General features: G+C 38.3%; 1 long non-coding RNA gene across 2 annotated transcripts; it reads left to right on the top strand.

The window, feature by feature from the left end:
• Nucleotides 1-1,071: 1,071 nt before the first annotated feature.
• On the top strand, nucleotides 1,072-9,793 carry LOC124172172. 2 transcript variants are annotated; one of them, XR_006868066.1, is made up of 4 exons: nucleotides 1,072-1,134; nucleotides 1,279-1,542; nucleotides 1,630-1,774; nucleotides 8,265-9,793. It is a non-coding gene; the product is annotated as an uncharacterized LOC124172172 (long non-coding RNA). The 2 variants fall into 2 exon arrangements; XR_006868067.1 differs by having other exon boundaries at nucleotides 1,072-1,139.
• Nucleotides 9,794-27,977: the final 18,184 nt, after the last annotated feature.

The following is a 27,977-nucleotide window of genomic DNA, read 5'->3' as shown; positions in this document are numbered from 1 at the left end:
TACCTATGCACCCGGTGCGCTTTAGTACGAAATGTTTTGTCGCGTTTGTTGGGGATTTTGTCAGATTCAAACAGAGGTTTTCAGGGTCAAAAGCCGCAAATGATAGCAAAAACATAATGATTCCCTATGACCGTGAAAAATTTCATGAACTTGACTTGTTAAATAAGGAAATGAGTCCTGGTTTCTTATACCAATGAGGCCGGAGCGCTGTAAATATGATATTTTTTTCGCGTGTGTTGGAATTTTTTCAAAGTCGATCCAAGGTTTTTATGGTCAAAAAACCTCCCGTTTTCTCTAGAAAATAAAAATTTCCTATGATCGTGAAAAATGTTCTGTACCTGACATCCTAAATAGGGAAATGACAAATGGTTTCTTATACCTAAGCAGCCGGACCGCTGTAAAAACAAAATGTTTTGTCGCGTGGATTGGAAATGTTTTCAGAGTCGAAACAAGGTTTTCAGGGTCAAACACCGTCCATCCTCGTAAGTATATTATGATTCACTATGATCGTTGGAATTTTCATGAACCTAACGTCCTTAATAAGGAAATGAGTCATGGTTCCTAACACATATGCAGCCGGAGCGCTTTAAAAACGCAAAAAAGTTTTATTGTATGGTTTGGGAATTTTTTCAGAGTCGAACCAAGGTCATCAGGGACAAAACCCGCCCATGTTAGCGAGTGTATTTTAATTCACTATGATCTTAGGAAAATTTCATGAACCTTTCTTCCTAAATAAGGAAATGAGACATGGTTCCTTACACCTCTGCAGCCGGAGCGCTGTAAAAACGAATTTTTTTTCGCGTGGGCTGATATGTTTTCAGAGTTGAACCGAGGTCCTCAATATCAAAAAAATGTTATTTGCAAATATACTATAATATTCAATGACCGTCGAAAGTTTTATGTACATGACTTCCCAAATAAGGAAGTAAGATAGAATCTTTTCGGAGAACGAAACAACTAAAGAAAAGGATAGAGGCCGTTCCCACGCCCTGTTAAGTTGGAGAGGGGAAGGGAGTGGGAGGGAGCGGGTTTGGGGGTTACTCGTGACTCTGAGTCATACCCGCGAGGACTGAGGTCATAGCTGTCCAAGAGGATAGGGCAAACTGGTTCCCTCGGACTGGATACCCTCTATAGGTGCGGTAAGCTGTATTTAAATTTGATTATTGAATTTTGAATTGTGAAATACAATAATATCTCTTTATTGTTTTATTTTAAGACGTACTGGTGAATAATATTGCATAAAATGAAGAATTAAAGTTACTATATCGTTTTTTATAGGTGCGGTAAACAAGTAACGACGGGAATGCGCATCGATTCCATGGTTCCTTTCTGAAATACATGTTCTTTAATACCAAGTTTTCCGTTGCTTGCGGTTTGAAATCTGTCGTGCCTCATTGCTTTTTTAAAGGCTAAAAGTGTTGAAAATATGCTTCAAGCTAAATTTAAAGTGAGATAACGCTTGATATTACGTAGCAAATGTGTTGTCAGTGGCTGTCAATGAAAATGCAGTGAAATATTCCGATTTCCGTGACCACTCACCAGGTAAGGTTTTGTTGATTTTGTCAAACGTTCATTTGATCTGTCATTTTATGGGGTTTTTGTTGCTAATGTTGCCATTATTTCATTAAGGCATACTCAGCATAATTATCCAATGATGTCTACCTTGAAGGAAATGGCTATGTTGTTTGTGCGGTTTGACTGCACACACTACTCAGACGGCTACACAGGCTATGAAAGTGGCTGTAAACGCCGTGTACGCGGTCATTTATGTCGTGTAAGTATTTGATATATGTAGTGTTCAATTTCTGGATAAAAAATTGTCTGAAACGTTTTTACCTGCGCGATTGTACGTAGCTGGATTATGGAAAGATTTTGCAACGGGAGAAGGTGGTGACATTAGCACATATCTCCCCTTGAAACACAGGTAGTTTCTTCCGTCCCTCTTGTTGTTAGTCATTGACTCACCCCTTCACTCCTAGCCCTCTCAAAACAACACCTGCGTCCTTGAAGAGCTAGGCACACCTCCCCCCCCTGCTATCAATCCCTTTTGCTAATCCGTTTCTTCCACTTTCGGTTAACTCGAGTGACTATTTAGAGGGTAGGAGGTTGACCTTTTTCTTCTTCAGTTATTTTCCATTGCATTTTCGAGTGCGGTTTTGATATTTTTGCCTTGTTAGCGTTTTTCATGTGTTAGGATATACTTTCACCAAACGCATTGCAACTGATCACACTTTTATCTCAAGGACTCATATACTCTTTTTTACTTAATTATCCAAAGTCTATTTATACTTATTTATTTAAAGTCTATTTACGCGTATTTATATATTGTTGTTAGTACTTTTATTACTTATTTACCCTTATTTATACATTTTTGTTAGTCTATCACCCTTTTTATAGCTCTGCTCTTTCGTGGGGATCATATTGCGGGGAATTTATATTTTAGCTAGTTAGTTTCGTCTTTGCTCTCTTGTTGATTATTATCGTTAATCTATTTGTCCCACGTTAAGTTATATCTTAATTTCGTTAATTAGTCTTCTTTGGAACTATATAGTTTTCTAGTTTTAAACCCATTAATCGACTTAATCCATATCCAGGTAACTACATTCCCTTATTTACGTTTAAAAAGAGACAAGTTAGTAAGTTTATCGGTTTGTTTTACTCTCTCAAATATCTACTAAGCGTATCTCCCGTCAGGTAAGCTTTTCTGAAATCCAAAGTTGCGATAGTGATAGGATGCCTTCGAATAGGTCACCCGTTGCCGGAGTTGAAAACGCCGGTGAATGCGAGGCTCTCGGAGACCGCATTACCGCGTTGGAGACGATGGTGAGGGAACTTCGGGCCCAGTTTGAAAGGGTGGCTGATACGCTGAGGGGAATGGTCCGAGGGGTGGTTCTTCGAAAGGTCGCCGTGCCACAGGGGCTGCACGGGTTCGCCCGATTGCAAATAGCGGCTGGTCGATCGAGAGCCTTCCTCGAGGTCCATCTCTCGATGACGGGGTCACGTCACCCCGTAAATCTGAGTTTTGGAGGGTCGTGTCTCGGAGGGACGGTGGTAGTGTCACTCTAAGACGGGGTTTGGGGGATGCTGAGGCAAATCCCGTCCCCGTCTCGAACAGGTACCAGTTGCTGTCGGATGGAAACTCCGAGGTGCCTGACGTGCCTACTCCTACCCCGAAACCGGCACCTAGGAAGGGGCGTCAGAGTGGGAAGGGGGGGATCATAGTGTTCGGGAGTAGCAATGTCCGTCGTGTGATGGTCCCGTTACGGGAGAGGGCAGACCGCGAGGGTGTAAGCGACCGTGTAACGTCATGGTGCATCCCTGGTGGCGGTGTTCCTCAGGTGACGCAGGCGGTTGGTGCGGCGGTACGGGGCACGAAGTGCTCCAGACTGCGGGTCGTGGCTCATGTCGGCGTCAATGATGCCACCTTCCGTGGATCTGAGGAAATTCTAGATTCCCTCCGGGATCTGAATTCCGAAGTGAAGCGGGTGGGTGGGACCATTGGAGTCGGCATTGAGCTTTCGATTTGTAGTCTTGTCCCGAGGATCGATCGTGGTTCTCTGGTTTGGAGCCGAGTGGAAGGCATAAACCAGAGGCTGCGTCGTTTCTGCACGGACATCGGAGCCTCCTTCGTGGACCTTAGGCCGGCAATCCGATCGTGTAGGATCCCTCTGAACCGTTCGGGAGTCCATTACACGGCCGAGTCGGCTAGTCGTGTAGCGAGTAGCATATTTGAGCACTGTAGGTCTTTTTTAGAGTAGAGAGTAGGGCAGAGTGTAGATATATTAGTGGGTTGAAAAATAAAGGGGTAAGTTCAAAACTTTTCACAGACAAAGATTCTTCCAGAAATGAGAATAGAGAAGTAGAGAGAAAAATCAGCGTTTCAGGTATTACATTTAAGCACGAGAAGCGTCAGTCGAGCAACACGTTCAAAGGCAGTCAAGGCTCAAGTCATTTTGATAGTGTGTCAATAAGACATGCATTTCCATTTATCAGCGGTATAGAGCCTGTGAATAGTCTATTCGACAAAAGCAAATCAGAATTATTCCCGAATCGCAATAATACTAGTTCCGAAGTTTTAATCGTGGCTGTGGTTAATTGCCGTAGTTTAAGAAATAAGATTCCCGAATTCCACCATTTAATTCATAGTACGAAGTGTAACGTCATTTTTGGAACAGAAAGTTGGCTAACAGATGATGATTCAGACAATGAGATCTTCCCAAAATCGTTCACTGTTTATCGGAAAGATAGAATTAATCGAGTTGGGGGCGGAGTTTTTATAGCTGTAAAGAATTCAATCGTCAGCCAAGCGATAACCGTAACTGAGACCAGCGTTGAATCTGTGTGGTGTTTAATTAAATGTCCAAAATTCAAAACTATTTTATTATGTTCGTATTACAGACCACCTAACTCAGATATAACGTCAATGTTGGATTTTCAAAATCAAATAAACAGCGTAGCATCCAAGTATCCTGAAAGAAACTTGATTGTGGGTGGAGATTTCAACGTACCTTCTATAGATTGGGAGACTTATAGCTTCATTCCTGGTGGGAGGGATAAAGTGATCTGCGAGGCTTTATTACACACTTTCACATCTAATTCATTGTTTCAAATAGCATCCGCACCGAACAGAGGAGAAAATATTCTTGATTTATTAGCGACAAATATACCACATCAGGTAATAAACGTTGGCACTGTCGAAGGAATAAGTGACCATAGGGTAGTAACTGCAAAGTTTTCTCTAAATACCGCTGTAAACTTTAAAAAAGAGCGTAAAGTTTTCATTTTTAAAAGAGCTAATTTTGATGGGTTTAAGAGTCATATGAAAAATGCTTTCCCCGAGTTTCAAGAATCAGTTTTAAAGTTAAATGTAGAGAATACTTGGAAAGCTTTTCTTTCGCTCGTAACTTCGGGAATAAATAGCTACATCCCTAGTAAAATAGTAAAAGAAGGCAGCGAACCGAGATGGTACGACGCGGAAGTGAGAAAATCATTGAGGCGACAGAGAGCGTGTCATGCTAAAATGAAAAAAGTCAGCACGGATTTATCCGCTAATGAACGCGAGCTAATAATTAAAAAATATAGGATGACTAAAGCCGCCACGAAGGAAGCGTTCAGGAATGCGTTCACGAACTTTAAAAGAAAAACACTAGTAGAGCAGTTACAGGATAACCCAAAAGCATTTTGGTCATATGTTAGGGAAGTTCAAGGTAAACGATCTACCGTATGTTCGCTGAGAAACGACAATGGAGATGTGTTGACAAGCAGTTACGATAAAGCCAATTTATTAAATTCCTACTTTAAGAGCGTGTTCACGGAGCCTTCCGAAAACTCACCCGAGACCGATGACAATCCCTGTATTCATAAGATGCCAGCTATTGACATTAGTACGCTCGGAATAGAAAATATATTGAAATCGCTTAGTCCAAATAAATCACCTGGTCCAGACGAAATCCCTTCTCGCGTATATAAAGAACTAGCCTCAGAACTTGCCCCCTACTTGCAGTTAATATTCAGTAAATCCATCAAGCAACACGAAGTACCTAATGACTGGAAAATCGCTAATGTAACGCCTATATTTAAAAGTGGAGACAAGGAACAGCCATCTAATTACAGACCGATATCTTTAACGTCCATCTCTTGCAAAGTCCTTGAACACATCGTAGTCAGCTCGGTAATGAAACATCTAGACGCGCAAAACTTATTAATGGGAAATCAACATGGATTCAGGAAAAGCAGATCTTGCGAAACTCAGTTAGCGCTTTTCGCCCACGATATTTTAGTCTCCGGGGAAGACAACATTCCAGTAGACGCGATTTTTCTTGATTTCAAAAAGGCATTTGATAAAGTACCCCACGGAAAGTTAATATTAAAACTGAAATCTTATGGTCTAGACGAAGATGTCATTTCCTGGATTAGAGAATTTTTGAGCGACCGCGTCCAAAGAGTAGTATTAGACGGTGCAGTCTCCAATGAGGTTAGAGTCACTTCTGGCGTTCCTCAGGGTAGTGTCATTGGCCCACTCCTATTCCTTCTTTATATAAACGACATTGGCGAAGTAGTGCAGAGTAAGTTACGATTATTTGCAGACGACGCTGTAGTTTACAGAGATATTCGTTCCAGCAAAGATATAGATGAACTAACGAATGACCTTGCTGCTATCCAAGCTTGGTGCGATGCTTGGCAGTTAGAATTAAATTTGGAAAAATGCGTCGTAATGAATTTCTGGAAGAAGAATAACTCCCTACAGCGTAACTATGTCATTCGGGGCGCGCAGTTAAAGGCAGTTGAATCTGTGAAATATCTAGGGGTTAGACTCAATAATGATCTATCGTGGAATAAACATATTCGAGAAATAACCGGTCAAGCTAATCGTAAAATGGGTTTTGTTAAAAGAATATTAGGAAAGTGCGACGACAAAGTGAGAGAAATTAGCTACTTTTCCCTCGTTAGACCACATTTGGAATACGCTGCCAGTGTTTGGGACCCTCATGAAAAAGGCTTAATAACAGAGTTAGAACGCGTGCAAAGAAGAGCTGCCAGGTATGTGAAAGGTCGTTACGATAGTCTTGTTAGTGTAACTGACCTCTTAGATAAACTCGGATGGGAATCTCTGTCGGACCGTAGATTGAAAAATAGACTAAACCTTTTAGATAAATTCAAGAGCAGTGTCTTTTCTGACGAAGTTAACCATATCTTGCGGACGCCAACGTACTACGGAAGATCAGATCATATAAATAAAATAAGAGAGATAGATTGCAGAACAGACAGATTCCGAATGTCATTTTTTCCACGATCAATAAGAGATTATAACGGCAGCAATGGAGCGCGTAAATAGATTGCATGACTTGTAGTGTAGCCTACTAACCTATGTAAAACTTACTGCATGTTTCTGAATTTCTATTCTATATTCTATTTCTAACAGCATATAGTAGTATAATTTGTTATTATACGGGACGTTTCTTGGACGGTGTGGTGTGCATGTGGGAGTCCAAATGCATGCTGCATGCTGGTGATTGATCACCCCCTGCCAAACACCCTAGAGGTGGCTCGCAGGGTAATTTGTAGATGTAGATGTAGATGTGTGTTTTCTTTTGCTGTTGGATGTAGTTGAGTACCTAACTGCGGTATGTGATTAATGGTCGCTGTGTTATAGTTAATTGACTTGTCAGTTTGAGTTTATTTACCAATGAAATGATAATGTTTAAAGCCTTGAAAATAGCGATAAAATTTCCGGTATTAAAAACTTAAGAGCCATATTAGGTGACGGTCTCAGTACAACTGCATTCTGTGTAAGTGATCGTGACGGTGAATGTTAAGGATATTATTTCCATTGTGCTGGTTTGTATGTATTATGCTAATTTGTTGGCAATTTCGTTTACAGCGAATTGCCAGGACTATTGTTTTTATGCCGATATTCTGCATGACTTCTCTAAATTGAGTGCATACTCAGCTTTATTGAAAGACAAAAACTGTCCCTAGAGTGTGATCAATTCCTCCACTGATTATTAGTTATCTTATTTGTATTGCATTGATTTGGCAATTTTCAGAAACCATGTTATACCATAAATGCTGATAGCTCTTTAAAAATAAATTTTTGGCCCTCTCCATTTAAATAATAAAGATATGTCAAGGACCAAGTTATAACATACCCAAATTTGTGCGGGTCAGAAACTAATTTTGTGGTGGCATTGATATGGAATGTCTTGGGCATTCCTTGAATTTGGTATTCAGTATACCGTTTTCTTTTGTGCATGGCTTTCTGCGTGACATCAGAAGAAGTGGTGAGAATTATGTGGCAACCCTAATTTGTTCTTACAAGATGTTGCTAAGCTAAATAATAACTTCATTATTTGTGGAAGACATTTTTTCAGAGAGTAATTTACAAATGAAACCCTCAATCAAATTTTAATGCCGTGCCATCTCTGTTTTTTCTGTTGCCTCTTATAAATCCATTGTTAAAATTTCCTCTGGTGTGAATATGGTTGCTTCTACATCACATGGTAAAGAAGGTGAAAGCTCTTGCATATCACAAGTAACTTTGTATCTACTCATCCACATCGATGCAAATTTATACTGTGCATGAAATTCATAATTAATCATATAGCTTTGCCAGTATTTTTTCTAAGCAAATTATGTCCATGGTATTCTATGAAATGGTTGCATTTCATAACAGAATAATCAGCAAATTGCTATTACATATGCATTCAATGCTTTCATTTTGACCATTATCATCAAATTATAGTTGCCTTTCCCTTTTTTTGCAGCTACCTGTTTGATGCATTTTGGTGACCTCAAGTTAGAATTCTCCTCACAAGGATGGTGGAAGTGTGTTGCTGTTTAACTAAAGGTCATGTAATTATTATTTTATTTTTGCTTACATTTAGATTTTATATCTCTTGTGGCCCTATACCACACGGGAATTTAAATGATTCTCTTATAACTCTGCTGCATCTTTAGTGCATTTTAGTATGTAGTGATATTTATGCAGTATTTCAATCTCTGCTGGCCATAATAATTTAATGTGTATCACCTTCTTGAGGCCATTGGCTTGTTCAAAATTTCTCTCACCAGCATTTTTTGTTTCAATATATTTTTAATTATTTGTTGCTGCAAGATGGATCAGAGACACAACGTGAAGTACACTGTCTGTGCCCAGTTTAATTTTTTATAATAATATTGACAGAGTTTTGGGCCCTGTACGTATATTTACAGGCATATTGGAATTATCATGCAGGAATATTTTTTACACTGTGACAGTACCAAATATCTTAGATAATACTTTAATGTGAATCTTCATTGGTGACTACATATTACAAAAATAATGAAATTACTACTGGTATCCACTTCATTAGGAAACTTACTTGCCCCAACTACCTCCTCGCAGACTGGGTCTTAACAACTATGTACAAATTCATTCCTATTTAGCCTACAAAATTTTCTTCTGGGGAAATGCTAGTGTAGCTAGAGAGTTATGCTAGCATAGCTGGAGAGTTATGCTAGTGTAGCTAGAGATGAAGCAATTTCTATGTGAAAGGTGGCTGTTAAATCATTGTTAAGGGTTTCAATAAGGACACTCACTCTGCCATGTACTTATTATATTGTCATGAATTTTTTAACGTTTGTCTGTAGTAATCAACATATGCTGATGCCTGATTCCGCTATACATAGCCATGTGAAATGTGGTAAAGAAAATGTTCATCTGGCTAATCAGCCACTGAACATAAGCAAGAAAGGTCCTCAATTCAGCCTCAATGACCTACAATAAGATTCCTAATTCAATTCAACATTTAGCCTGCCAAAATATCTTTGAAAATAAATTAAAACATCTGCATATTCATAAATGCTACTACAGCGTCGTTGAGATTTTGCATGATAACTTTTTTGTAATCTGCATTTTACTGCTTGTTTCTTCTTTTGTATGTATTTTTTCTATGATTATGCCCTGTGTTATTCATGTTAACCTGCAGGACATTAAACGTTGTTATTATTATCATTTTTTAATAAGGATGGTGGCGCACTTGCCTTTTTTTTTAATGCAGATACATTAACGTTGGTAATTTCTTTCAGGGTTTCTTTGTTGGAGTAAATATCAAGGATCATCACTATGGAGAACATTAGTGGCTTTTATTCCTCTAAGCAATGAACAGTGAAATGTATTTTATTGGAATGTGTGATGTATTTTTAATCATCATGGATTCATGTTGACATCTGCTGTGTTTGACTGCAATTGTATTGATTTTGTTGTGTTTACTGCTCATTATTTCGTTAATTAAATCTTTATTAGGAAGTGCAATTTTTTTATTTATTTTCTATCTCCCAGTATACCTAAGCGTGCAACCTGTGATTTATTGCAGCAATTTCACTAATAATCTCCAAGCTTCGCAGTACCCAGAGATTATTTTGGTAAATATTTGATTTTACATAATAATCAGTAATTCTCAGTGAATAAATTCCTATTAGGGTGAGATGTTCCAGTTTCAAGATGCTTCAAACAATAAGTAAGTATATTATGAAGTCCAGTTGTATAATTAGTCTTTTAATTTCAGGGAATGTTTTTTTCTAGGGAGGATTGGTCTATTGCAATTTAAATTATCACTTTTACATATTTGATATGTTGGTGTTAATTTGAGTTGTAATAAACCAAGACTCCTTGGAAAAAAATATCCCTTTTAAAACTACTGGAATAAATGGAATAGCAGTGAGGCCGATTTGAATTTCCCGGTGACAACTAACGCCATCTATTGCTGCGTATAAGCACTAGGTCGGCCGGGCCACGAATTTAACACACAGTCGACACTCCTTGCTGAGGTATTGTGAGGGGGACAGTGGAGGGGAGAGGATTTTAGAGAAGGGGGTTTAGGTTTGGAACCTCTATTCCTCTATGGAGGGGAGGGAGGGGAATTCCAATTCACCCGCCATCTCCTGGAATATTTTGGATACTCGTTCTGAATAGCGTCCCGCGCACCAAAATTTTATCATTTCCTGCTCAGCTTTCGAAGGGTCAACATGTACAGAGTTGTTGTCTTCTGAGGATTCATCGCCTTCGTATCGCTGCCATCAACAATATTTAATGTCCCGATATCAGTGCTTGCAGGAGTCTGAATCCCGCCTGAGTAAGTTCATGTAACCAATTTTATGTTACGGTTGTGTTAGAGTGAAGTTAATTTCTGAAGTCATATCATTTCATTTGGTATTTGAATGGTCATGATTCATGTGGTATTCAGTTGTTCGTATTAATGATCGAGCTCAAAATATATATGATTGTTAAGGTGTAGTGCTTATAAGTTTTTTCGATAGTGATTAATTACAAATTTGATATTGCTAGTTTATGCGTAGAACAATTAGAAATTACGCTTGAGTGGATAGAAAGGGCCATTCTGAATACTCTGTGCCATGTTCCAAACTAAGGTGGTTGTACGAAGATTTGGGTACGTGACGATGACGTAAGTACTTCTGAAGGAAATAGTGGACATGAGTAACGAGAGTGTTATTTTCATTTTATTTGCTTGTGCCTGAAATTATGTGCTTCCATGATTAGTAAAGATACGTATTTAGGTCATTGATAGGATGGTTTGTTAGGGGCATGACAATCTTCAGGCTCATTATTATCATGTCTTCATGGCGAGTGTTATTAACCTTCAATAGACATGAATCGATTCTCAGGCTATGTTGTATGTAATGTGATACGGACTTGTCTGATGTATAGTACCTTTTAATTTCTCCGATGTTACGTACGTATCTGTAAGAGTTAGTTATTAGTGTGAGCTATTAGTAAATGTAACATCGTACTGTACGAATACCTTATTCTAGGCTAATCTGTCAATTTAATACACCCTTATGGTATTTTAGGAAGGAATTGCGGTACTTCTATCTACATCTACTTAATACCCTGCGAGCCACCCCTCTGGTGTTTGGCAGGGGGTGATCAATCACCTGCATGCAGCATGCATTTGGACTCCCACATGCACACCACACCGTCCAAAAAACGTCCCGTATAATAACAAACTATACTAATATATGCTGTTAGAAGTAGAATATAGAATAGAAATTCAGAAATATGCATTAAGTTTTACATAGGCTGGTAAGCTAAACTACAAGTCATGCAATCTATTTACGAGTTCTATTGCTGCCGTTATAATCTCTTATTGATCGTGGAAAAAATGACATTCGGAATCTGTCTGTTCTGCAATCTATCTCACTTATTTTATTTATATGATCTGATCTTCCGTAGTACGTTGGCGTCCGCAAGATATGGTTAACTTCGTCAGAAAAGACACCGCTCTTGAATTTATCTAAAAGGTACAGTCTATTTTTCAATCTACGGTCCGACAGAGATTCCCATCCGAGTTTATCTAAGAGGTCAGTTACACTAATAAGACCATCGTAACGACCTTTCACATACCTGGCAGCTCTTCTTTGCACGCGTTCTAACTCTGTTATTAAGCCTTTTTCATGAGGGTCCCAAACACTGGCAGCGTATTCCAAATGTGGTCTAACGAGGGAAAAGTAGCTAATTTCTCTCACTTTGTCGTCGCACTTTCCTAATATTCTTTTAACAAAACCCATTTTACGATTAGCTTGACCGGTTATTTCTCGAATATGTTTATTCCACGATAGATCATTATTGAGTCTAACCCCTAGATATTTCACGGATTCAACTGCCTTTAACTGGGTGCCCCGAATGATATAGTTACGCTGTAGGGAGTTATTCTTCTTCCAGAAATTCATTACGACGCACTATAAGTTTCTGTATATAATAAGTCTCTTGATTGGCCAATTTAGTGTCCGTAGTATGCTATGAATCGGATATTATGCCTCACGATACAACGTGTTTCCTTTGTAATTCACTTTCTTGCGATTTTTCTCGTCCTAGGCGCAGTTAACATTGGAAGGTAGGATATTTTAATTTAGTTATTTAACATGTATTATACCCTTGTGTGGTTTTGAAAGTATTGCATCCTTTTTTTAACGATTTGATAGCATCGGGATAGTGTTATGTATATATTGCAGATTTTTGTGACGTATGATATGTTGTTTTGATGACAGGGTAAAAGTTTTTGTATCGTAATGGGGCTTTAGGACGTCATAAAGAGGCTATGTAATGTACCACCAATCAGCTATCTTTTCCTGTTGACATTTTCGTCTCTTCTAAGATAATAAGGAAATGCTTTGAATTAATTCGCTGGTATAGGGCTGTCATTGATAGTAAATTACTTGGTGGATTAGAAATAAGCTATTATCTCTTGCTCACGGCGTAGATAACCCATATTAATTCATAGACCTGTAACATAGGTACGTCTAGTTTGTGACGTTATAATCCAATCCTTATGGCATTGAATTAGCACTGCAATGACTATTTATGTGCCCTGATGACATTACAGTCTAGATTTTATATTAACTTTCCAACTCGTCTTATCATAGCATCTAAGTCAAGCTCAAGTCATCAAGTTCACTAAACATGGCGAATATGATCATGTGAATGAACTCATTTGACGTCTTAAACGGAATAGTTCGTGAATGAATTGTCACAATGACGATCATTTAGTGAATATCAGAACTAATTATTTATTCCACTTTTCTCGTATGATCCCGTGAATGATCGCATGATCATCCACCGTGTGAAGCGGCCTTAGACATAGCTATGATTAGCATTATCATGTGATAGAGAAAGATATTGCCTTTGTGTGTGTTTTTTGATACTCCATTTTATTAACACACGGCGACCTTTTTTCATTTTCAGGATTCTGTCGTGCCGATTGAGCTGCAGTTATCTAGCCATACTTTCCTGCCTGAAGTTAGCTTTCCTGAACAGAATCGCCATATTCTCCAAGTGGGTATCACTATCAATTCCTTATGATTATGGATTTTGTGCTACAGTGTGTGGAACTTTTAATTTGCACTCATTATTGGCCCTGGTTTTTATTTAAGCAGTTAGTCTTTCATGTGTGGTGCCCATTATGTTTGGTGGGATAAATGTTAGGTAACAATAATGTTGACTCATTAATGTTTTGGTATGTGGATGGCTTCTATTCTCTCTCTCTCTCTTGTCTTAGTTCATTGCATTTATAATGGGAAGAATGCATCCAAAATCTAGATTATTAAAATACCACAATCGTAGTGTGGCTGTATCTTATCACAGTGGGAGGTTGGAAGTCTAATGTCTTGTTGTGAGTGTTTTTTTACGAACCATGGTGCTTGTGACAGTCAGTTGATAAGCTATGTGGAGAATTTCTCCAATCTATATATCGGTCATTCAGAAGTATGATGGCCCAGTTGGAGCCCTTGCACAAGTGTGATGTTGATTGTTTTGTGTCCTTCCAGCACAGCTAGTAGTAGTAATTAGTTAGTATTTGAAAGTGGTTCAGTAAACATAGTTGGCCGTTTATTATATTATTATTGTGCAGTTATTTTAAATGATTTTTTATATAATATACTTAATATTGAATAGTGTCACTTATTCCTTGGGAAAAAATAATGCACTACATTCTCAGACCTATGATCGAAGGTTTTAAACATTAAGTCTGCTATTGTTATAAATTTATTGGAAGGTGAATTTTAATTCGAAAAGGCATTTGAAAAATCTTGTGAATGACCATCATTCACCCTGTATTAAGTAAATTCCTGGTATTTGAAAGAAATTTCAGGCGTGTTCTAATAGGGTGGTTTCCTATTATTTTTTTATTGCCTGAATCGAAATATTGTTACTCCTGGAGTACGTATTTCACGCTTTTAGATTTTTAAATGACGATATCTATTTTTCGCGATTAAATGAAAAGTGAAAAATTTAAAGCGCGCGAAAATGCGACGAGTAAGCGTAGGAGTGATGGGAAAAAGTCTGTGCGACGCATTTCTGGTTCCCCCTCCCACCTTGTGAGGTGACCTTGATCGAGGCTCTTGAGCGCTGATAGGACGCAGGATGCTAGCAGGTAGCTGAGTACCTTGCTGGCTGGTAGCGGTTGGCTTAAAAAAGGTTTATTAATACCTTATCAGACGAAGAAAACTTTCCGACCTTAGCCAGTTTTAATAGGTGATTATTAAGACATGTTTCCCTGAGCTCTGTGCCTCATGCATGCATTGGTAACCTCAGACGATGTATAACTCCTATCCTCTCGTGTAGAAACTAGGTCCCTGTGACGTCACGTGGAGTGGAATCGTATGGGTGCCAATCTGGCCTTTTTCAAATGAGGATAAAATTTGACCCTTGCCATTCGTCTAAACTGGGATTTCAAAATCCAAATAATTTGTGTATTATGAATACACTAATGGTGGGTAACGAATCGCAATCAATGCCTTTCGTTTTCTTTGATGAAGGAAACTACCCTATTTGCTTGAATGATTTCCAAGAATGATATTAGCGTGCGGCGTCCATCTTGCCATTGGCATCCACCTAGCAATTTTAAGATCATGTATAAAAACTTTTGAAGTATAGTAACTCATGCTAATGCTCAAATAATTACTATTAACTTTGAAAGTAAGTGAATTCACTAACATCAATTCTCTAAATAGGGTTATTTAGAAAAAAAAACATCCTGGATGGTTAAAGTTAAAAAACGTTCTTTTTCGTCTCGATTGCTTATGTATGTTTTTTAAATTTACAATAACCAAACGATATTTAATGATTTGAATGTTTAACTTTGGGGTGAGAGTCCCAATTAACCCCTTCCACTTCGATTAATTTTTTGAAAATTGTGCTTCTATCCTTTATTTATTTTTTCTGTGGTTCTTCTTCAAATCCTAGGTAAAGAAGTAATATTTTGTAATTTGTAATCAACTCAAAACTTTGAAATAAAATGTGATTATTAAACATGGAGAACATAGCTGTCGCTACTCGAATAAGATAATTTAAATCCTTCCAATTCATCATGTTTCATGAAATATTAATTATTCATATAAATGTGAATATGAATGTTTAAACATTTCTAAGCTTTCAACATAATTAAATTGTTCCTCTTTATTTGTGTCTTTGTTATAAAAAATTAATTCCATTGTTCACTATGAAGATTTTTGCATGTATTTTCTCATCTGTTGTACTATCTGTGGTTGAATATACAGTAAAACATTGGAAATGGAAATCCGTGGGAAGTTGGGAGATATTTGCAAGTGATAGACCAATGAATAACTTTGAATCAGTTGATTTTAGTGTAATCCAAAATTATTTAGCTGGATATATCATAAGAACAATTAACTTATTTTACTCATATCCCAAATACACCCATGCATCATATAGTGCAAGAGATGCATTCGTTGGGGTCTTTGAGCTATACGAATTCGCGTTATGTGAGAGCGTTTTAACATTGGGAAGATAGGGATGCATTACTGGTAGCATAGGTGTTGACATCGAATTTCCTCTAAACCATATACATATTACCCGTTGCCTGTGGTGTTACCCATTTTTGATTATGGTGGAATTTCTGAGATGAAATTCGTTACTTATTAATTCAAAAGGTTTTTGCTTTGAATTATTACTGCAATCGGCTATTACGGCTATCTCTTCTTTTGAAATCGTATTAATAATCCTTATTTAAGTCAAGCGCTACCAGCTAGCATGGTAATGTTGGTGGTGGTTCTCAAGTATTGCTGTGCAGGTAACATTTTCACTCAATGTTTCACTCCTCCTACTGGGAGCGTTATCTCGAGATTGGCAGGAAACCATTCTCATCCCGAGCTTATATATGTTTCGTTACCCATTGTTGACCCGATTTTGAATTTTCACGGAAGGCGATAGCCGTTGGTCATTATATTGGGCCAGGAACCCTCTCCATATGCGGCTGAGGTTATATCCATCCTCCCTATTAAAGTTGTTTGGCCTTTTCGCTATCTCGATGGATTCACTTATAAGATGCGGATGATATTCTTCCATCTTTGCCAATACCCGTGTAGCATTAAACATTATTTTATGCCCAGGGCTGGAGGCATAATATTCAGCGACAGCTGATGCGTCCCACTGATGAAGTTTTAACGCTCTTTCGTGCTCTTTTAGCCTTTGGGAGATCGAACGTTTGCTCTGGCCCACGTAGCTTCTGCCACAGCCAGTGGGAACCTCATACACTCCCATAGATTGAAGGGGATGATGGCTATCCTTTGGTGATTGTAGGATATTTTGAATTTTCTTCACCGTGCAGAAGTGAGTCTTAATGTTGCCTTTTTGAAGGATCCTAGCAATTCTAGAGGTGACCCCGGAGATGTATGGAAGTTTCGCGTTTGTTAATGGCTTCTTCCCCTTGTGGTCATCATCTTGAGGCGGGCGTCTTTGTCTTGTCGCTCTTTTTATGAAAGAGACACTGTAACCATTACCTTTCTGTGCCCACCTAAGGTGTTGCATTTCGCCTCTGATATGCTCCGCCTCACACACGATTTTGGCTCGTTCGGTTAGCGTTTTAATGATGCAGGCCTTTTGTTGTGGGTGGTGATGCGATTTAGAATTCAAATTCCTGTCGGTGTGGGTCTTCTTTCTGTACACAGAATGGCCTAGGCTTCCATCCATTTTTCCTTTAACTAGGGCATCTATGAAAGGGAGACAACCTCCTTCTTCAAGTTCTTCTGTGAGTTTTAGGTCTGGATGTACTGTATTTAGATGTACGTGGAATGCCTCAAGTTTTTCTTTCCCGTGTGGCCAGATAGCAAAAGTATCATCTACATATCTCAACTAGCATGATGGTTTCTCTTCACTCGTCTCAAGTGCCCTCTTCTCAAAAAACTCCATATATAAATTGGCTATAACGGGAGAAAGTGGGGAACCCATTGCTGCGCCACTTTTTTGTTCATTTATTTCCCCTTTGTATAGGAAATAATTGTTTCGAAGGCAGAACTCAACCAATTATGGGCAGTCCTCTGGTAGTCCATCACCGGTAAGAGTTTTTAAAATGTCCACTGAATCCGGGACAGGAACTTTGGTGAACAGCGACGTGACATCAAAGCTGACTAAAATATCTCTTTCGTATGCTCGTATGTTACCTACAATGCAATACCCGAGAACCACCACCAACATTGATAAAAGAAGCTGTGAAAATCTTCATGTGAAAAAAGCTAGATGTGTACTCTGGTACCTGCTAGCATCCTGCCTCGTATCAGCACTCAAAGCCTCGCCCCAAGGTCACCTCGCTTGCGGCAGCAGGAACCAGAACGACGTCACACAGGGTTTACCCATCATTCATACTTAGCCATCGCGTTTTCGCGCGCTTGGAAGTTTTCACTTTTCATTTAAGGGGAAAGGATACTTCGAGATAGCGTTAACGGTCGCTGGCATTTAGTTCTGAAAGCAATCGCTGCAGTTTGAATTCGAGGGGAAGTTGTTTGAGTGGGAGAGGGCATCGGGAGGTAAGAAAAGCATGGCAGGGGAGTAGGACTGACATTCGTTGTGAGCTCCTCCCTCTGCGGTGTCAGATATCGGTCCGCTGGCGGTCGGGATCTTGGATGACCTTGGGAGAAGTATTTTTTGTGTTACAAAAATGTGTTGCGTTGGGTGGTCAGCCCCTCGGTTGGTATCTTTTGCTTTGGGTATTTCCTGCATTGATTTCCTTTTGCTTTCTTCAGGGTCCTCAGGTCTTTCTTCTTTCTGCACTTCGGTGAAAGCATCGGTGTATCGTAAATAAAAGACAATTATTTAATATGATTAAAAACTTTTGGGCTATGTCGCTGCGTCAATTCTTGGGTGGCCCCAACGTTTCCCGACCGATGGCGGTCGCTTTTTCAAGGGATTATGAAGAGATGGGAATTAAAGATCTTTTATATAGGTATCTGCATCACGTGGTGGGGGTAGGGGAGCTGGAGGTTGGGGGAGTGGGTTGCTGCTTGTTTTTTCTTATTACGGGTTGCCAAGTACGGCTAATTTTAATGCCAGTGTCTCTGTTGAAATTATTCTTATCTTAGGATATTTCAATGGCTGCTCTGACCAGTCTCTGTTTAAAACCTTTAACTTTGGCGAGGATTTTGACTTCCTCGAGGTCGATGATGTGGCCAAGCGCTGCGTGTTCGGCTACCACGGACTTTGTTGATTTCCCCATTCGAATCGCTGTTGCATGCTCTTCTAGGCGTGTTTTGACCGACCTGCCTGCTTTGCCGATGTAGTTCTTCCCGCATGCCTGGCAAGGAATTTGGTAAACCCCCACTACTTGTAGTGGAGTTCTATCCTTGACGGTGTTTAGGAGATGCTTTATCTGTATGTGAGGCGAGAAGATTGCCCTTATCTGGAATTTATCCTTAATTTGCCCTTATCAATTACCAACCTTGAGAACATCCTCATAATGCGCTATCAAAGGGAATCTGGCCGTTTTCCAGCAATTTGCGATTTCTGTGGAGGATATCAAGTGCGTCTTTGAACCATGTTTCTGCAATGAGAAATAACAATTTTATTAACTTGGCCACTTTAGCAAAGTTAAACAAAATTGTTATTTCTCATTGCAGAAACACGGTTCAGAGACGTACTTGATTGCCTGATTGGCAGCAGTGCGATGCAAACAATCATTTTTTGATGATGGCATAGATTGATAGATTTTCAAAATGCAGTCAGAGCGGTCACTTTTGGGGAGGCCCCCACTTGGAAGGTTGAGGAGAGGGGCCAGTGAGGGTGTGAGCTCGTCGAGGAAAGGGTCCCGGATAAGGGACCCTTCGAAGTGCTTCGGCGAAAAGTAGTCAAGTAGTCTTCGAAGTACGTTCACATCAGTGCAAAAGGTTAAGTAGGTGTGTACGAAATACCCCGAGCATCCTTCCTGACATGTTAAAACTACGAAGTATTGTCAATACGATGTTTACAAATAGGCATGTAAATATGGGCATTATGTCAGTGGCGAATTTTTTCTGAACTCCTACTTCCCCTAAATTCCCACCGTAAGGTTTTAGGCGAACCCTTTCTCTCCTAAGTTTCGCTATCGTTTACGATTTCACACTTTTGATGAATCACAGTCGAAAGTGCTGATTTTTTTAGCTACTTACGCCGGCATAACTAGTTTTGTTGACAAATATTTCGCCATATTTCGTATAAATGAATGCCAAATTCGTATAATCGAAAACTTCGTAAAATCCTGCTTGGTATAATTAAAAGTTTACTGTACATGGAGGAGCACGCTCCCTCCCCTTCATATTTGAAGCTACGAGGCTATGAGCGAAGGAGCAAGGGAAGCACACGTCAGATCTTGTATGTGACGTCGTTGCCTTCAAAGTGAAGGGGCACCAATGTGATGTACGCAGTTTGCGTTGCCTGAAGTTTCCAATCGGTCTCGTCTTGTTTGAACGCGCTTATGCTACGCTTGTTTCTACTGAAATTGTGCTTTTTGGACTGTGTTGAATATTAGTAGCCTTGTTTTAACTATAATTATTTGTGTCAATCGATTAGAGATTAAGAAACTTACATTCTGTCAGATATACGTTGTGTTAGGTCTCAGTATTTTTAGAACCTCCTGCGTGTCATGCAATTGCTGAAAGATATCGAGATATCTTCGAGCTCAGTAGGTGACTCACCTAGCATTTGGCCTCCAGAAACTAGGAGAATAGAACCTGGTAGACCGAAAAAGGTTGGTTGGTGAGATGGGGTAAGGATAAAACACGTTTCCATTGTTCCCCTGTAACTTGATATTTTCCTATTTTCCTGTGGGGTCTCGGAAAAGAACAAAAACGCTAGAGGCATTGGCTGATGGAGGGCCGAGGGTGGTTCCGTTAAATATACAACATGGTTATTATCCTATGGTGCTGAGATTGCCCCGATTATTGTCAAATCTCTTGGGAAGGTTCATGCTATATGCCGGTCAGGTTTTGCCTTAACATTTTCCACGGCTGCAAGGAGGAGTATTGCAATTCTATTGCAATACTCCTGCGAGAGCTTTTAAACGAAACTGTTCATGAGTAGGGCTAGCATCGTAGAGCAACGGCGTATGCGAAGAGAGGATCGGAAATCTTTCTACTCCCTTTTATGCCGCTATTATAGCCGCAGTTATCAAAATTTCCTCATTCAATTGGTATTGAAAGAGGAAATTTCGATAACTGTCAACATTCCAGGCATACGTCTGCAACACTGCACGATAGGATAAAAAAATGCTGCAAAATTTTTTTTCTTTATAGCTTGGATGCTCAAAATAGGGGTGCGCCTCTTATACACGCTTGTATGGTAATTAACTTTCTAATTTGATAGGAGATATTTTGGTTCAACTGAAAGTGCTATGAATATATAATGTCTTCACCATCAATCATTCCCCCTGTTGTCAAAGTTATTTTTGAGGTTGTAAACAAAATCCATGCTGTGAAACTGAAAAAAATATTTCTCTTTACTGTCCACATTAGGCATGTAGATACAACGTCAATGAATTAAAAACTGTAATAAACATCAAAAATTTAGTATAGTCTTTTATTAATACGATTATCTTAATCATTATTATGCATGATAATGGTAAAATGAATGATAAGTTGTTGTTAAATAGTGTTTTCATGCATTTTATTTAACCATTCCAAAATGGATTCTTTTGCCCCGTTCACATTACAATCATTCTCAACCAGTGTAAGATGATGTCAGAACCAACGTGCGTTCACACTTAACGATGGTTATACACTGGTGACATCTGATGAGTGGTAAAGTAATTCCAAGTTAAAAATGAATTGACAAGAGCGAATAACCTGCTGTAAGGATTGTGCAATAGAAAATGTGCAGGGAAAAGTTCTTGTGTTAATTGCAATAATTTTCAACGTACGTGCATATTATGAGCTACTTATGAATTAAAAATTGCATTCCAGCGTCTTTGAGCATTGTTCCTTGCTACGTAGAAGTTAATTCAGATATGTCCGTCCAACTAATCATATCATCGATTTTGTGGTTTGCAGTTTTCTACTGCTGTTTTGAATATGAATTAAAGCCACTATTACTGATAATTTGATAATAGTAGTCACGAGTCATTCACTGTGAACAGCGAACTTTTGTTTCCATCTATCGACTCGGGTTGATGTTTTTAATACATACATATGTGATGACCTTTCTAATTGAACGCTCGATCCGGCTAAGTGACCCGACGAATCTATCTTCAGAAATTATTAAGCTGAAATCCATACTACGTCTTAATGGTTACGACAACGGAGCTATATCCTGAAATTTTAGATAGAAGATATCGATATAGACTCGGATAGAAGAAGCCACTTTTAAACCACACACCCAAGTACGACACCTCCTCGGAAATGCCAAGGATACGACACCACTTCAAATTGAAGGAGTATACGAAATCCCCTGCCGATCGTGTGAGAAGAAATACATTGGGGAAACCGGACAACAGTCAAAACTCGGATAGAAGAACACAAGCGGGCGATTCGACTGGGTTACCCTTCAAAGTCAGCCGTAGCGGAGCACGAAGCCACCGGACATGCGATCGACTTCGAAAAATCAAGAGTCATCGCGAGGATAACACATTTTTAAACCAGACTCATCCACAAGGCCATAGAAATAATGAAAAACAAGAACAACTACAATAGAGATACTGGATTAAGAATCAGCAATACTTGGAACCCAGTCATCTGCAACATTTTGTTATCTTCCCCCTCCAGTCCTAACTCCCCACACCCTCCGCCCACCCCTCCCACCTGAAATATAAAAAGGCAGCAAAAACCCAATCCTAACATTATTCCCTTGAAAAGTGACCAGCAGTCGGTCGTGAAACGTCGGGGCTATCTCCATCACGGCAGGCGGCATACACCCGTAGGTGACTTATTTTTAATCATCATGAGCCACTAAAGCTTCAATCAAGAAATACATTTTGTGTTTGAGGCAAGTTTGAAATCAGTGGAACTGCAGCTCATTCCATAAAACCTTTCAAGTCAAGTAAGATGGACATAAGGAAATCCTAACAGAATTTCTGTTTGAAATGAATGTATATGCTTGCTTCATTAGAAATACAAATACAGAGTTAGAAACATAATAACAAATAGTAATAAGTTATAAGGAAAATACCATACCGAAGTCGCAGGCGACTCAAGCAACAAACATCATAATATTCCTATTGTATATATTAACCAGCCGAAACAAAGTATGCAAAAGCCTCTGTGCTCAAGTTATAATCATATAAACGAATAAAAGACTAAGATACCGAGAAAGTGATTATTTCGGTCAAAGTTCGTTCAATTGAGAAACAAATGAAAGCAGCTCAGTGTTACAATCACTACAAATAATTAAAATTATCACCCAAGAACGTTGAACTTGGAATAGCTCGGTGGATGAATATTTTGCTGGTGATTGGAGGGGCCTGCATTCAAATCCCTCCCATGCCCAAAATTTTTATCCTCCTCACAGCCATATTTTATTTTAATTTTTTTATATACTTTAATGAATACCAAATGTTGAATTTCATCATTTTTTACAACAATTTCTAATCTAAATGATCGTGCGACGGGAATCCTGCGTTGTTAGTGCGGTAGCCTGAATCATTGCGTTTCCCATGGGGGAACTCCAATCAGAGTCACTGGTGAATGTTATTCCCAGTGTTATAAGGTTTTCTTTACAGATCCGTAACTGCTCATCATTATTAACCTTTGGGATGGGAGTAATCAAAGGTTCCATACACGTTATTTATTAAATAGATCAATTTTAGCTGATTAAAAAGAAAATTATGAATGATGTTTTGCAGCGATTACGCTGTCCGTCTAAGTAGTATACTGCCTAATTGTCATCAACTTTTTGACATTTCCTACCAAGTTAGTTTTTCTAGTCAAGTTTTTCAGAATAATTTTACCCTTTTCAGTTTCATAAAGTAGCAGTGATGGAAACGTTTCTTTGAGATAGAAAAAGATATAAATTAAGTGAAGAATTCTACTTTTAAACTTTAGGCCTCAATATTCTATAATCAGTGTTTTTTTTAATACAGTAATTTTGATGGAAAGGGACAGAATGTGAGACTAGCTGATCTACTAAGTGTAATCCTAGGAATAACCTATGTCATGGCAATCCTTAATCGTGCACGCACCCCGGTGCTAATTATTAAGTATAGGAAAGGCTTATCTTGAGTTATTTTTCAACTATTTTTCTAGTGCGTACTTTTTTCAAGGAAATTATGGCATCAACATGTATATGATAGACCTACAAATTGGCCCTATTTACACTATTTTGGAAGTTAGTGAGGATCATTTACTGCCTGCAAGTTTTACTCCAAGTAACTTTCTTCCTCGTCCCTGGCTGGTAAAGTTGCGATAAAGAGGTAGGGCAAGACGAGGTGCAGGACCTATCTATCTGGCCAGGACTATCAGCTGACCAAAACTACGGCCCGGGAGCACCCGATTCAGCATTAAGAGCTGAGGGAGCGGCTAAATTCTGCGCAAAATATTTTCCCTCCCTAATCGATAGTCTGGAATTAAAAAAGGGTGAATATTGGTTGAAGTTGACTTACAACTTAATCTCTGTCCGTTGTTCTTATTGGAAACCTTACCAATGAAGGCATACATGGGCATTGAAAAGTTGTACTATTAAGTCACCCTCTAAGTTGGCTGTCCTTAATAATATAGTAATGACCTAAATATCAAAGTTGAAACAATAACTAATATATTATAACAATAAAGAAGATAAATGCGACATGATTGCTGAATATGTTAGTGCTATCGTAAAAATTAAAGGATCTCCTAGATATGTAAACAGTAAAAAAAGACACATTCTGCTTGCAATGATGAGGCCTAGCGATTTTTTTGGCAATCAAAATTCCATTTTTTCCTAGGAAACATGTCCATTGGTGTAAATATATTTATCCAATTAACAAAAATGGATAATTAGTGAAGAAGAAAGCTTCTTGGAGCTATCTTTATCAGTTTCAATTTATGTAAAGAACTAGTTAATGTCAATGAATTTAAATTGCTAGTGAATTTTTTTTTTCATTTTTTAATTCTCCTATATCGAAAAAGTATTTCATCAACTTAATATAAAGTCTCCTGAATGACGTTAAACCCCTAAAAAGTGTTACTAGCGAGTTGATTTCTATGTTCCTAACGGCAAAATCGTGCCCCCAGCTGGCTTTATGGGGTTTACCATTGGAAGCAAGGCCTCATAGGTACCCACTCTTTTAAAGGGTAAATATTCCATTTCTGCATATAACGCCAGTCAATTACGAGTATAAAAATAATCATAAACACCGCAATTACGCAACAACATCTACGCTAGTTTACTCAACTGAGCATTATAATGATTTCCTACGTCTCACTCCCATGTCACGATGACCCGTTCGTGAGTCGTTCCCGAGCTACCATGAAGATCCATACCCAGATAGTGATCAATCAAATTTAATGGTGGCCAGAAATCGACATTGGAGGGAAAGTGCTCGTATTGTTGCAAGACTTTTGCAAATGATAGTACTTTTGATACATTATACAAATCCTCCTGTAAGTTCTATGAGATGTTCGCAATGGTAGAGCAGTGCTATAATTTTACCATATTTAGTAGCAATTAAGTTTCGATTAATATTCTGCTGCCCCATATTCAGAGTTGCAGACTTCATTTCAAAAGATGTTGAGTTTTATAGCAATAGTATAAACAAGGAATTCATAAGTTTTAAATGGTAAATTTTCAAAACTATTGTACTCCAATATACTGGATATATATTGAAGTTTAATTTGGTGTAATATAAGGAAGTGAAAGGTGGAAATCGAAATCCAAAAAAACATTAATTCAGTGATACATGTGTAAAATTGAAACAGTTGTGAAAGTCTTCCCACATCTTTCACTGATAAAATAAACGATTCTTTTTAGGGCAAAGTTTTATTTGTAAAAATTTACCACTTTCGGGTAAATTATTTCTATTGCAGTTTGAATTTAAGGAATGTTGAAAAAAATTTTAATTCGTGCAGGAAATGATTGTTGAGCTTAATCCAATTTAGCAAATTGTTTGCTGTTCCGATAACATATAATACTGTACTTTGAAGTGTCGACTGTGTTTTCTTTTAGTCTCACAATTAAGGTCATGGGGTGACATATTATCTCAGTATGGATATGGACCTAATATTTACATTGCATTTTGTTGTGATAGCACTTTTTTCTAGGTTGCGTTTATTAATCTATTTTTTCTTTCAGAGATGAGTTTTGCCTCATATACTTTGGAGGATGTGATGGCGCCACTTCTGAAGGAGAAATTCCATTTAAATTCATGAAGCCTCGGTTTTTGTGAAGTTGGACTAACTAGTTGCATGTGTTTGTGCATTTGTTACATGCACCTCATGTTTACACGCTCTCATTTTTACTGATTTCATGTTTGCTACATGGCTCTGCTTTCCTGAGGTTGGTAATCCCTTATTGAGATGTATTGTTATAATTTTGCGAACACATTTTATCCGTCTTTTCATAGTCATGCTGCTGGGATGTTAGTATTTTTATTTAGCACTTTAAATCTCACGTACTCAGGCTTTTGGAAGGAACTCACGATATTGGGTTATCAAATTAATCTTCCTAATTGTATAGCCCAAAGCCATCATACAAATAAATAGTTTTGCTACATTTGCTGCTATTTTCTGATCCTCAGATTGCCTGATGTGCTCATGTTTGTGTAGCCTGTTAGTTAACGTTTCTATGGCATTGCTTGACCCATGCAATTGCAAGACATTACCCTTTGCAATTATACTGTGAGCGTAAAATCATGTAGCACAATGTATTCTTTAAAGGTTTTTAAGTTCACATTATGCACACAAATTAAATTTTTAATTTTCAAATTTATAAAAAAATCAGCTCACTATTGAAAATGTATTTGCTCTTTTCTGAGAAAAATTAAATGCCTCTTAATTCTGACTAGGGCTGGCTTGGGTTGGAAGGAGTGGAGTAAATGTAATGGTTTAACATTGTACTTGTTCTCATTATATCATGTCTACCTTTTTCTATTGTATGCCTTTGTTACCCTTTGGAAGTCATTGTCAGTGTAGGGGCTGTTGTTTATAATGTCTATTCTATGTTAAATTGGATGCATTGATTCATTTTTACCATATTTTCGTATGTTGCTCAATTTTACTGATTTTTCTTATATTCAGCCTAATTATATGTTGCTCATTCAATTCCATCTGTTATTTTGACTATTTCAATCAATCTGGCTTCTCTCTAGTACCTGGGAGTATCATAAATGCAGTTTTTCTGATGTGATCTCATAGTGATATACATCATAATATTGTACAAACAAATGTTGCTAATAGGGGTCCCAGAGAAATGGGAATAAACTTTTTTAATAACTTGCCTGCTGATCTTAAAACGTGAATGATATATATTTTGTTTAAAAATTAGTTGAAACATTTTTTACTGAGAAGAATGTATTATTCAGTTGATGAATATTTAGATGATGCTCTTTGACACTTTGATGTAGATATGTGTACAGGGAAATATACTGTTTGTTATGCTGGTATTAATATGTATACATTGCATGATTTGACATACTGCTTGCATTGATTGCACATTTGACCTTATATCTTGGTCATTATTTGATGTACTAGATTGCTGGGCAATTAAAATACTAATAATAAAATAGCTTTTTTTCCTAGTCCTTACATTGTATGAAAATACCCTCCACATTTCTTGCCAGCACCCCAGGATGAAGGATTGCACTAAAGAGGGTTCTCTGGATTTTTAAGGACATTAAATGATTAACACATTCGCATCGGGCCCCGCCGATAGGCAGCGTGCCGTGTTTTCCCAAGGATCGGCTGCTGCCTTTCGGCATCTTGAAACACTGGTGATCCAAAATGAAATTTTTTTGGTCGCCTGCTCGTCACAGCTGTCCCCTGAATTTTACCCGGTCTTTACATAGGAGTACATTCTAAAATCTGCCCCCCGTTCTCAAAAGTCATGCTTTGGAAATACAATTGAAGCCTTTTAATTTTTCATTCACTATGTCATTTGATTCCGTGTATTCTTGACGCGTTTTTTACCCTTTTTCCGTGTATCATATTTCCACAATTATATTTATAAAATCTTGCAAGTCGCTATCTTCAAAAAAGTCAAGATAACTCTTACTATGTAGCAAACCATCAGTTTGCCTTTTGGAGACACTTTTTGGCTGTGTGCATCGTACAATGTACCTATTTTATTTTCGCGACATTGTTATTTAAGGCATATATATAAAGGGGAAACGGCAATCTTGTCCGCATAACTACACGTCGTTTCCAATGGGTTACACATATTACGACCACTTTTAATCCATCACTGCCTTAAATCTTCATTGGACCACATGGGTGGCTGATAGTATTTCATTTTTGTGCCGTTTATCATACGATGGCATGTTATGCGCACGATTGCCAGTATCTGTGCATTATTAAGTCCTGTTAATGCTCCCGTTGTAAGTAATCGGCACATGGTTAGCATCAAATGGATTGCGAAATGAAGTGGGTGTGACTGGGCCACATGTATGGCCCTCACAACTGTGCAACATTTTTCTGTCAGCATCACTTATAGCTATGCAGCAAATTTTGTTTGATGTTTTTCTACCTTAATAAGGAAACAAAGTTTGACACGGTTATGTTACTTTTATCGTTACCTCGGCAAGTGCCCTGATTTCTTG

Source organism: Ischnura elegans (assembly GCF_921293095.1).
Source record: "Ischnura elegans chromosome 13 unlocalized genomic scaffold, ioIscEleg1.1 SUPER_13_unloc_1, whole genome shotgun sequence".
NCBI lineage: Eukaryota > Metazoa > Arthropoda > Insecta > Odonata > Coenagrionidae > Ischnura > Ischnura elegans.
This window is presented reverse-complemented; position numbering and strand designations above follow the sequence as displayed.